Raw genomic sequence first — 13,068 nt, 5'->3', positions numbered from 1 at the left:
GCTATTGGTCCATTATAGACATGCACCTGAAACACGCAACAATCTGCCATCTAGTGGTCCTAAAGAAAATGGAATCCCAAAATGTGAAATAATGTAAAGGTAAATGTAAGTACATTTTAGGTTTCATGTTGTTACAATGGGTGTAACATGATTTTTCTTCTTTCAAAGCTGTACATCTATGTAAATCTCATTAGAGAAATAACTGGGACCTCTTCTGGGATTGACTCATAGAACAGAACTAAGAAAATGAGACCAGAATATGGAATTCTGGCTGAACTCTCAATGACTCCCTTGCAAAGGAGCAACTGAACTGCCACAATACTTAAAAAGTATACAGCTTTGGCTTCTTTTTACAGTAATACAGCTCAAGTTGATGCTACCCAAGCAGTAAATCTCTTGAGAAAGGGTTACCGATGTCAGCGCCACATATCATTATTAATCAACCAAACCATAATCACTCATCAATCATACAGGATCCCATGTGGTAATGTACTGTAACTGTTACCTAGGGTCTTCTAACACGTTACAGTAGGTCTGTTTCTCCAGGAACGGTACAATGTAGGCTACTTCTAATCAGAACTAAAACATGAGCTGCCCCACGTATGCTTGTTGTGATAAGATCCTTGTTTAAACACACAACCAACTGTCAGGTCAGCTATAACTTCAAAAGCATGCCTTTATTCAACAGTTCATAACTTGAAAAATATCTAAATGCCTCATCCATGAAACAACCTTCATGGAAAACAGGACATTTGTACACTATGTTCCAGTCCTTGAAATAATACTGGCATGTGACATAAGCATAGTCAACAGTTGGTTGATAAACACAGACCGGGGCCTATAGTTACATATGACATCCTGTCACTGAGAATAACCCAGTCTTATTCATGTAGTGGCAAGCAAATCACATGCAGATTGAAACAAAGGCCTTTTATTCTGCTTTTAGAGGTTGTTTGGAGTGAAATTGTTTACGCAGATGAAATGCAAGTCCTCCAGAATAATTCATTCGGACACACTCCTCGTGCCTCAACCTGCTCCATGCGTTTCAGTCTGTGTGATGTGGACCAGAGGTCAACCACAGCTGCATCCACACACAGCATTGAGAAATAGAGATGTCACGCTTTATACTGAAAAACCAGCACGTGTCAATTCAATCCCAGCTCTGATCACCCAGGAAGGAGAAAGCTGGTGGTACCCATTCTCTCAACTTTCAAGCAGCACAAACCATTCATTACACATCCCACTTCATTAGCAAAGCTATGTCAACATATTGTCTCAATAATGAACTGGGCAATTAACATACCTTATGGGCAGTTCAGTTTTTGTTTAAAATTTAACTTTGAGCTGATAAACAAGGTGATTTTTATTCACAATGTCAGCAATCTTACAATGAATTCAAAGAAACATGCAAGACAAACCTTATGCATGGATTCACATGGACACAATTCACATGTTCCAGTCTCTGGCCAGGACAACGTCTGCAGCATTGACCAGGTAAATTATTTTAAAAAATGTACATACTCATTTAATTTCACCCATAGACATACTGGTCAGGAAATCTTATATTAATTCATATCATTAGGTCAACATGCAACAATACTGAACTGGATCATAGAGCCTGTAAGGTATAGCCGTCCCAAGACTAAATCGTTGGCAGCAGTTTTCTGAGGAATCGGGGGTTGTTGTTACCCTCTTGTCAGTCGAGCAGAGGATGTTCAGTGCAAGAGATCAATGCTGTTGGAATGTTATCCTTTGAAATTCAAGAAGCGTCTGGAAACCAGACTGTTCAGAGTCCTGAAATTTTAGCAAAATTGGCACACGTACTGTTCCAAAAATACAGTAGCAATTTTATCGATCTATATACAATGTCAAAGCACTGTCCGGTATAACAGTGAGGGCCCAACCCGACAATGTTTACTTGCAGGTGGTGGAGTATGTCTGATATTGTCCTTTTACATGAAGTCACCCGAATCATTTCCATCCCGAAAAAGATACAATTATACATTTCAGACATAATGGTCATATTACAACACAGTCATATAACCAATTAATATGCCAGTCTATTTCTGAAAGAAGCAGACTACACATCCGTTTAGATTGTTAATCAACTCGCCTCAGTTGTTGTCATATTGTCACTCATCATCAGCGAAGAATAACTGCTATTAATGGACAATTACTGTGTGAGTTTATCATTCACATAAGTGACTATTCACAGTGTTTTGGGATGGCAGATGAAGAGAGGTGATGTAGCTAGGGTTGGACAAAGATAAGAGAACTTACTTGAGCTCATCCAGCTCTCTTTTCTTTTTTATGCCATCTTTATCTTTCTTTTTCAGATCTTGTATCTGGGCCTTCTTCTCGTTTCTCTCTTCCGTATCTCAAGACTCTTTCTCTGCTGCCAGATCAGGGTATCGCTTGTCCTTTGTTTTCTCCAACCTGTTCACAATCTCATTCATCTTCCTCTCTACTGCCACAATCTTAATCTACAAAACAGTAGACATAGTCTAAATGATCATTTCATAGATATTACTCAAATAGAACACCAATAGAAGCTAAAAATATATTGACAATGAAAGCTGAGACCTATAAAAGTAGCCTAATAGATCCGAAAGTTACAGATACATTTTGCCAGAAGAGAGAAATCACTGACCTCCTTGTGCCGATGGAAACCTATTTGGCCTACATCCATGTCCCCTGTTTTTTTTAGGTTTTCCCATGGTGACAACATTGAAGTTGTTCATTTTGCATCCTGAGTTAAAAGGATATCAAAATTTCCTGGAGGAGGTTTGTACATTACTATTATATTATTCTAATCAAACTCACCGGGCCGGGCCACTCAATGTATTACCTTGGATGCTGTTGTTTTTCACAAGCTGTACACAGTCAATCAAGACTTCCTTGGGAATATCCTCAATTGTCAGTCCCTTAGGCATTCTAAGGTACACATGGGCAGAAGATAGTTTATCCACATGAAACCTGTGGAAATAATATGGTTACTATTATAACAGCAATAACACCTCCATACTAAAATTATCAATGACATGCATATTACCACAGCACTATTAGCTGATATAGGACTACTGTACTATTAGCCTAGCTCTAGGGCCACCTGGTGGATATTCTTCAACACTACATAGAGTAATGTATACATAGAACCAACCGTCAGACTCATCAAATGGTCAAATCCTAATAATGTATTTCATGGTTTGAGTTACAAGAAGAAATGGATATGAGTTTCTCACGTCTTCAGGCCATCCATATTTGATGAGATCATCTAATAGTGAGAAAGCAGCAGAAAGTAAGGTGGGTAGTCAGATCCGACCCGCTTGATTACAGCTGATCAAGGGTCGGACATGCCTCCTGCGTAAAGTAAAGTAGTCCGCATGCTTCCCTTCCGAAACAGGTCGGAAGGTTTTTTTGGGCTGTTCGTTCACACATTCTTTCTCGAGGCAAGACAGAGTTCGGAGCCGAAGTCTACGCCCCTTCCTCGGTCACTGGTCAACATCAGGGATTCTTTAATTAAGTGTTTGTCATTCAACGATATTTGTTTTCATGCACATTTTATCGCTTGAGAAATACTGCAGATTTCTTAATTTACAATAATTCTGACTATTTTGCGGAAGTGTATACTGGCTACGGCATCTGAAAATCGCTTGAAAATAGTACTGTTTTGGCTAAGGTCTTTGAAGGGAGTAAGCAATCACACTCGTTACGTTCGCCAACCCAAACCATGCGGAAGCCTTAAAACACCGCAGAGCCAGCGTGAAATTTGGCTCGGAAAAAGTACCTCAATCCAGGAATGAGAAATGTGTTGTACTCCGAATTGTCCCATTATCCTAACTGTTACACTGAGATTAAGCCACTGCTAGTTTTCCACGAAACTGCCCTTTTCGTCCACGTGCTAGGTAGCAGAAGTCAATGAACCATTTTGGAATTGCAGTGCCAGCCAATCAGCTCCTTTGTTGTTCAACGCAACGTGCCATTCCATGACGGGTTCTATGGCTACTGCAAGGTCGAAAACGAAAGTTTACTTAAACTAGCAGTCATTCAATCTTCCTGGTGTAACAGTTGAGATAATGGGACAATTTTGGGGGGGTTAATGGGCCAACACATTTCTCATCCCTGGATGGAGGTACGTTTTCCCAGCCATGTCTCGCGCCGGCTCCTCTGTCTTAATCTACACAGGAAGCCTGTCCGACCCTAGTGCAGCTGTGAGCAAAATGTGTTGGATCTGCTGGCTAGGTAGTCACTTTGCTACCTCACAATGCTGCTAAAACAATCTTGGTTTGTTACTAGAAAAACACTTCAAATGATCAGCTACTTACGTTCATATTTGTCTTTCCCCATGTAGATAGTGTAGGGAGGAGTAACAACTAAAATAAAACAACAAGCAAAGGTTAATAGCTCAAATTTGCTATATCAACAAGGCTTTGGGGCAAATTAAACAAATAATAGGATAATGTGTCTCCAACACTACTAGCTACAAAGTAGGGTGTGGGTAACAGAGCAGTCCATTCTCAGAATAGGACAAAAATCTGCCATTGTCCACATGATGTTAATTCATCATTAATGCCTAGCTAGCTAATCTAACAAGAGCCCTTGCTCATGACCATTACACACAAGAGTCATTGGACGAAGGAGTCTTCTGTATAGGGGAGTGTTGTTAAGAGCCCCAACGCTCACGCTTCGAACACACCGACTGTGTTTTGCGTTTCGACACACCAGAAGTACATTCATTTCCAATGGAACGCTGCATTTGCCTTGCAGCATTGCGTTGCAGAGGCAGTTGCAGTGCGTTCTGTGTGGGGCATTATGCATCAAATTGTATGCGTAGACTTGACAGAAAGTAGCAAAATATGAATGTAGATTTTTTTTTTGCACACATATTCAGTAAAAATGTGGGATTACATAAAAACAGTTTGATTGCATAATTTCTTCACATTTTTTAATTTATTTGCAAAGTATATTATTTATTCGAAGACATCCACAATTGAATTGTGATAGCCATAGTATAATTTCCCTCCAAAATGCAGTTTTGGAGCGAAATGCAATAATAGTCCAAATAGCAGAGTAGGCTCTTTCAAAAATGAGACCAACGTTGAGGAAGGTGGTCTTGATCGCGCTGTTGGGCCGGGACCAGCCCCGCCGAAAGCGCAGGTCTGTGTGGGTCCAGAGATGGTTAAAGTCCGGAAAGCAGGCAGGGGAGTTCCACCGTCTAATTCAAGAGCTTCGACTGTTTGGACAGGAATTCCGAAGTTACTTTCGTCTGGACCGAAGCCAGTTCGATCATCTGCTCCAGATGGTTGGAGCCAGGATCACCCGGATGGATACTAACTACCGGGAGTCCATCAGCCCAGTTGAACGCCTGGCGATTTGTCTCCGGTAAGCTACATTCTAGTACATTTTTCAAGCCTTTGATACCATAATTGATTGATATTTGATACATTGTTTTGATGTGCAACCTAGCTAGCTAAAGTTGTTAATAGTCCCTATTTGACATCAGATGTACTTTTACAGAATGTTCATTGGGACTATAACTTTTCCCAAAGTTGGTTTATAATCCTTTTTTAATTAAGCAATATTACCAAATGAAAAGAAAGGTGCCTTCTGCCCTGATGAAGGTAGGCTAGTCTTCTCCAGGATCCATTGTTGTTCAAGACAGTCATTCATTACATTCTTATTGGACTCGCATACACTCTTAGAGAAAAAGGTTCCAAAAGTGTCCTTCTTTCCCCATAGGATAACCATTTTTGGTTCCAGGTATAACACATGGAACATAGGGTTCTACTTGGAATCAAAAGGGGTACTACCTGGAACCTAACAGGGATCTCTTATGGGGACAGCCAAAGAACCCTTTTAAGTAGATAGTACCATTCTTTCTAAGAGTAGAGTTGGCCTGGACTACAGTTTATTGATATAGTCATAGACTGAATTGTACTGGTACAGTGTCGGGGGGCTGGGGTCAGTTTGTTATATCTGGAGTACTTCTCCTGTCCTATTCGGTGTCCTGTGTGAATCTAAGTGTGCGTTCTCTAATTCTCTCCTTCTCTCTTTCTTTCTCTCTCTCGGAGGACCTGAGCCCTAGGACCTGAGCTCCAGGACTACCTGACATGATGACTCCTTGCTGTCCCCAGTCCACCTGGCCATGCTGCTGTTCCAGTTTCAACTGACCTGAGCCCTAGGACCATGCCCCAGGACTACCTGACATGATGACTCCTTGCTGTCCCCAGTCCACCTGGCCATGCTGCTGCTCTAGTTTCAACTTCCACCTGACTGTGCTGCTGCTCCAGTTTCAACTGTTCTGCCTTATTATTATTTGACCATGCTGGTCATTTATGAACATTTGAACATCTTGGCCATGTTCTGTTATAATCTCCACCCGGCACAGCCAGAAGAGGACTGGCCACCCCACATAGCCTGGTTCCTCTCTAGGTTTCTTCCTAGGTTTTGGCCTTTCTAGGGAGTTTTTCCTAGCCACCATGCTTCTACACCTGCATTGCTTGCTGTTTGGGGTTTTAGGCTGGGTTTCTGTACAGCACTTTGAGATATCAGCTGATGTACGAAGGGCTATATAAATAAATTTGATTTGATTTGATTTACTGTTTCAAGGCATTGTTAATGATGGTTGATTAGCATTACAATATAATTAGTAAAGCATAATAAACAGTAATGAGGTAGCTATATGAGTAGCTATAATATGTGGGTGGAATTCAAGTTATACACAATATTGATCATTATTTTGAATTATATTTTAGATTCTTGGCAACAGGGTATGTCTCTATCAGTTTTGCACATCGAGAGACTGAAATTTTTTCCCATTCCTCCTTGCAAAACAGCTCGAGCTCAGTGAGGTTGGATGGAGAGCATTTGTGAACAGCAGTTTTCAGTTCTTTCCACAGATTCTCGATTGGATTCAGGTCTGGACTTTGACTTGGCCATTCTAACACCTGGATATGTTTATTTTTGAACCATTCCATTGTAGATTTTGCTTTATGTTTTGGATCATTGTCTTGTTGGAAGACAAATCTCCATCCCAGTCTCAGGTCTTTTGCAGACTCCATCAGGTTTTCTTCCAGAATGGTCCTGTATTTGGCTCCATCCATCTTCCCATCATTTTGAACCATCTTCCCTGTCCCTGCTGAAGAAAAGCAGGCCACCACCATGTTTGACAGTGGGGATGGTGTGTTCAGGGTGATGAGCTGTGTTGCTTTTACGCCACACATAACATTTTGCATTGTTGCCAAAAAGTTCAATTTTGGTTTCATCTGACCAGAGCACCTTCTTCCACATGTTTGGTGTGTCTCCCAGGTGGCTTGTGGCAAACTTTAAACAACACTTTTTATGGATATCTTTAAGAAATGGCTTTCTTCTTGCCACTCTTCCATAAAGGCCAGATTTGTGCAATATACAACTGATTGTTGTCCTATGGACAGAGTCTCCCACCTCAGCTGTAGATCTCTGCAGTTCATCCAGAGTGATCATGGGCCTCCTGGCTGCATCTCTGATCAGTCTTCTCCTTGTATGAGCTGAAAGTTTAGAGGGACGGCCAGGTCTTGGTAGATTTGCAGTGGTCTGATACTCCTTCCATTTCAATATTATCGCTTGCACAGTGCTCCGTGGGATGTTTAAAGCTTGGGAAATCTTTTTGTATCCAAATCCGGCTTTAAACTTCTTCACAACAGTATCTCGGACCTGCCTGGTGTGTTCCTTGTTCTTCATGATGCTCTCTGCGCTTTTAACGGACCTCTGAGACTATCACAGTGCAGGTGCATTTATACGGAGACTTGATTACACACAGGTGGATTGTATTTATCATCATTAGTCATTTAGGTCAACATTGGATCATTCAGAGATCCCCACTGAACTTCTGGAGAGTTTGCTGCACTGAAAGTAAAGGGGCTGAATAATTTTGCACGCCCAATTTTTCAGTTTTTGATTTGTTAAAAAAGTTTGAAATATCCAATAAATGTCGTTCCACTTCATGATTGTGTCCCACTTGTTGTTGATTCTTCACAAACAAATACAGTTTTATATCTTTATGTTTGAAGCCTGAAATGTGGCAAAAGGTCACAAAGTTCAAGGGGGCCGAATACTTTCGCAAGGCACTGTACTGCCTGTCCCAAAGGAGGAAGACTGGAGGACCATCGCTGCTGAGTTCCTGGAGAGGTGGAATTTCCCCAACTGTCTTGGCTCCATTGAAGGGAAACATGTAGTAATCCAGGCTCCACCGTGCTCAGGTTCGCAGTTCTACAACTACAAGGGTACATATTCAGTTGTACTCTTGGCTGTAATAGATGCCATCTACTGTTTCCATGTGGTCGATGTTGGTGCTTACGGCAAGGGAAGTGATGGCGTGACCCTGCCTTTGGCCAGGCACTTCAGGATGGCACCCTGGATATTCCACCACCTGCATCACTCCCTGGGGCTGAAGACCTGGGACCTGTTCCCCACGTCTTCGTCAGCGATGAGGCCTTCCCTTTAAGACCCAACCTTGGACGCCAGCTGCCATTGCCAAAGCCTGTAAGGATCTTTAACAAACGACTGTCCAGGGCAAGGTTAGTTGTTGAATGCACCTTTGGGATTCTGGCAGCCCCGTGGAGAATGTACCAGAGAATGCTTGGTCTCAGCCCCTCAAATGTCGATGCCTGCGTGAAGGCCACATGTGTTCTCCACAACTACCTGCGGAGGTCATTCCAGGAGCCGCTCCAGATGGCGATGAACACGCCAAGTGGTCACCTTCCTGATGTCACCAGGGCAGGTGCCAACAACACCCCCAGACAGGCACTCCAGGTGAGGGAGAAGCTGACCACCTACTTCTCATCGCCAGCAGGTGAAGTCCCATTGCAGTATGCCGTGGAGTGAAACGGCTCTTTTAAGAGCCCCATAACACAAAGGTTATTTTAAGAACCATCCACCGTTGTCCATAAAATTGCATTTTCCCCCCAGATTACTTTATGTATCATTGTCTCTCTTCATTTGGAAGCAATATTTAAGTGAAATTTGGGAGTAAAGACCACACCTTAACCCCTCCCCTCTCCCATTAACGTCAGTATTATACACACCTGGCATGGTACACCAGGTGAGCAGGAGCACTAATTAAGGTTAAAGACATACAGTTAGTATGGGAAAAGGTAACCTAGGGTCCATACAAATAGTACAGTTTACCACCATGTGTGAATCACTGGTCTGACAAAATACAGGTGGGAAAAAAAACGAATTAGGAAGAGAATGTGTTTTTACTTTCATCTTGTCTTAGATCTGCAAAGGTGTAGGGAGGAAATAAGCAGATTAAGTCTAAATTAGATATTAATAAACAACTGAAACAACTGACTATGAAAACATAATTTAATAAGTATTCAAGTACAGGAAAGAACATGACAGTTATGTGTATTGTAAAAATGTTTTAAAAAATACAACTATTGAAAGAAGTGTGTGTGTGTGTGTGTGTAAAAAATATGTTTTTAAATGAATGTGTAACCTGTAATCTGTAAGAGAACAGCATGTATTTTTGGCACAACTGCAGACTGATACAGGGACTACTCATAAAGCCTAGACGTAGTAGGGGAACTTCAGACATGGCCATAAAGAGAGAGAGGGCAGGATACTGGAGATCTGAGGTACGAAGAGGTGTGTCTCTGTCTCTGAAAAAAAGGGAATAATATGTAGCCATAATACAGCTAAACAAACAAATGGCCCCTGGATGTCACGGACCAGTCGATGGAACATAACTTTTTGTGAAGTTTCAAAACCCTGGTTTTCAAGTGGTTTTAAATGAAAGAAATATTGACCTTTAGTCTTGTAAGAGACCAAGAGCATCTGTGAAAACTCTGTATGAGTTTCAATTCAGAAATCTATGTAACACTAATAATGAATGCTATCCTAAGACTTTATAAACAAATGACTATGAATTGACTGAATTTAAACAGAACTGACGTGTGTGAAAAGAAAGGTACAATGATGGAGGTCAAAACAACAACCAGACAACTCCTCTCCTCTTCCTGTCCTTCCTGTGAGCTTGTCTGTTAAATTGACTCCATCTCTGGAAGGGAAGAGAAAAACAACACATACAAAGCTTAACATAATATGACACCATAAAAGGTGAGATTTATGTTAACTAAATACTGCTTGTATAGTGTCGTTAGTGGCATAAATATAGGAACAGTGTGGTAAAGTTGGTAATACTTGCTGTTTACTCATGGAATTTGTATTTCAGATCAAAAGATGAATATGACAGGCAGATATTTCGACAGCAAACTGTTTTAGGATATTTTCTAACCCAGAAACAACAGCTATACATTTGCCTCATATTAATACTTTGATCTGAAATACCAATTAACCTACATGACTATACTGTAAAAATGACCTACTTTACTTCATTGTCGCACACTTATGACACTACCTGTGATGTGGAGAGAAAAAAAAACATACCATTGAACTCGGCTTCGAAAAGCAGCTGATACATTTTAACCTTGACTGCTGCTTTTCTTTGCGGAGGCAGCCTCTTCAGTGTTTGCACCAGGCTCATGGCAAATAGGGTCTCCTTCCTGTGATCATCAGGTTGGGCAGCATCCTGCTCGACGGCTTGGAGGAGCCTCTGCTGAAATTAGTTGAGTGGATCTGGGGGCTGGTACCTCCGATGACGCCTGGTGTGATGTTGTTCCTCTTCGTTTCTCTGTTTCTCTCCACAGCCACATCCTGTTCAATGAGGTCCTCAGTGGTCACTTCCGTGAGGTTCATAATAATCTCAGGTGGTCCTAGATCCAGAGGTGCTTCCTCCATTTCATCATCTTCTATGGCTGCACCGGTGGTGGTCATACTCATGGATGATGTTGTAGAGGGTCTCACTCCACCGGTGGAGGTGATGGTCGCATTTGTAGGTGACGTTGAGGGTCTTGATGCACCGGTGGCGACAACACTTGTGGATGACGTAGTAAAGGGTCTGGCTGTAAAATTGCCACTCGTTGCCCGAGGCACAATAAATGGATCCAGAAAAGAATGTGGCAGAAGCCCCAAGGCTGCTGGCCTGAAGCTGCTGACCCATCTTTCTCTACCCTTCTCGCTCTCTGATACCTGTCCCTGAGTCCTCTCCACTTCCTCCTACAGTCTTCTTCTACATAGACATGAACATGATAAGCCAAACCATTACCTAGCATAACTATAGTTATTAGATAGCTATCATGGACTTGTCACCTACTGTACACATAGACACACACGGTTATCTGACCAAATTATCAGGGTACAGTAGTATCTACCATTTCTATTAATCTATAAATACACTCACTCTTTCAAACATGATTATTTGGGAAGGTTATCAAGGGTAGTAACTTGCATAATTTATTTGACTATTTCTTTCACACACACCTCATTGGCTAGGTTAGCTAGCTAGCTAACGCTAACTAGCCACATCTAGCACAAGCTCACTACTAAACTGACCTGGCAATCCTACTATCGTGGATACTTGTCTCCAAGCAGAATTTTTTGTGTTTATGTCCCTGTAGCTGTCAGCAGTTGTGTCAAAAAGACACGGTTTTGAGGATACTGCGAAAATGATTCTCTCCTCCATGTGTCCAACTGCATGCGACCATTTGCAAAAAGTACCTGCATCAGTATAGTTGCCTAGGTGCACAAAATGTTATGCAGCAGTGATGCCCTAACACAGTCGGTGTGTTCGAAGCGTTAATCTTACCATTAACACGCGTCACTTGTGGTTTGGTTTTGGAAGCATAAGAATCTTTCATATCAGTGAGAAATTATTTTGAAAAAACAAAAAGGTTAAATTGATACACACCTTGATAGTGTTAGTTTTCCCACACGATCATATCTCCATGTTACAGCGCTTGTTTACAGTAAACAGACAAGCAGCGACCACATATGCTAATTAGCTATCTAGCGTGCTCAGAAAACCTGTGCGTAAACGTAAGAGCCAATTTATGCTTGATCCGAAAATGAAAATGTGGTCGGAGACTCCGTAAGGAGGGTGTGACGCAATTGCAGAGCCTCCAGAGGCACGCAGAGGCCAAATTGAGCTCTGTACCAATGTCCTGTGTGCCCACCGCCTCCCAAAACTGCTTAAACAATGCTGTGGGCTCAGTATAGCTCCGCATTGACATGATTGATTGATGGTAGGTGGAGGCGGGCGGGAGGTCCTGTATAAACACAAACTCACTTCCTTGACAACAGCTCTGCTCCGTGAAGCATAACATGCTGACCACACCGCTCATGTACGAGCGTTGCAAAATAAATGTAGACATACATGTTATTCACTTATTGCACCCACATTGCTCACCGGCATCAGCGAGTATCTTCGTGGGCATGCGCTAAAATATAAATTTGTTCTATTTGTGACGCTCAACGCGCTGCAAGTCCGGCCTCTCCCATCTCCTCATTGTTTTTTTAGGAGCATATACACCGAAGATTACGTATGTAACCACGGTTATGTGAGCTATATGGATCACTCCAATATATTGATATCACTCTGCAGCGGAGGGATACTTCCGAGGTGAAGATTTACAGATTTACTTCCGTGTACACCAGTGACACAGATGGGGTTCTCCCCTATATATAGACGCCATGGCCGCGACATGTTCTCAACATAATTTTTAAGGAGCCTCTAGCACCGTAGAGGATTGGAGTGATCCATATAGTTCACATAACCGTGGTTACATAGGTAACCTTCATTATGTTTCACTATATTGGATCACTCCAATATGTTGGTATACCAGTACCAGATTAGTCGGTGCTAGAAGGACCTGGCAAGCCAGAGTCAAAGTCCCAGAGCGGGACCAAGGCGTTGGGACCGTCAATGTGGAAGGGTGGGTCCCGGCACAGTCCCCGGAAGGGGAGGCGAAGCCCAGGACCGCTGAACCAACCACAGAGGGAGGTGCCATATTTACCCGATATCTTGCAAAGGTGCAAGAGGAAGCCCAGCTGGCCGCAGCACAGATATCAGCGAGGGGCACTCCTCTCAGTAGAACCCAGGACGCAGCCATATCTCATGTTGAATGTGCCACCACAGATCCCAGCACTGGCCTGCCAGCCAGGCAGTATGCTGTCGTAATTGTGTCCATG

The 13,068-nt window shown here is 42.4% G+C and overlaps 2 long non-coding RNA genes across 3 annotated transcripts; both read right to left on the bottom strand.

The window, feature by feature from the left end:
• Positions 1 to 681: 681 nt before the first annotated feature.
• Positions 682 to 4,673, bottom strand: LOC112251713. 2 transcript variants are annotated; one of them, XR_002953694.2, is made up of 4 exons: positions 3,243 to 4,673; positions 2,849 to 2,976; positions 2,651 to 2,749; positions 682 to 2,483 (listed from the first exon to the last, which is right to left on the bottom strand). It is a non-coding gene; the product is annotated as an uncharacterized LOC112251713 (long non-coding RNA). The 2 variants fall into 2 exon arrangements; XR_006083390.1 differs by having other exon boundaries at positions 2,849 to 4,673.
• A 4,654-nt stretch (positions 4,674 to 9,327) lies between these two features.
• LOC112250176 lies at positions 9,328 to 12,706 on the bottom strand. The gene is made up of 2 exons (XR_002953504.2): positions 10,429 to 12,706; positions 9,328 to 10,039 (listed from the first exon to the last, which is right to left on the bottom strand). It is a non-coding gene; the product is annotated as an uncharacterized LOC112250176 (long non-coding RNA).
• Between the last annotated feature and the right edge of the window lie 362 nt (positions 12,707 to 13,068).

The sequence above is a fragment of the Oncorhynchus tshawytscha genome, linkage group LG05, assembly GCF_018296145.1.
Source record: "Oncorhynchus tshawytscha isolate Ot180627B linkage group LG05, Otsh_v2.0, whole genome shotgun sequence".
Taxonomy (NCBI): domain Eukaryota; kingdom Metazoa; phylum Chordata; class Actinopteri; order Salmoniformes; family Salmonidae; genus Oncorhynchus; species Oncorhynchus tshawytscha.
This window is presented reverse-complemented; position numbering and strand designations above follow the sequence as displayed.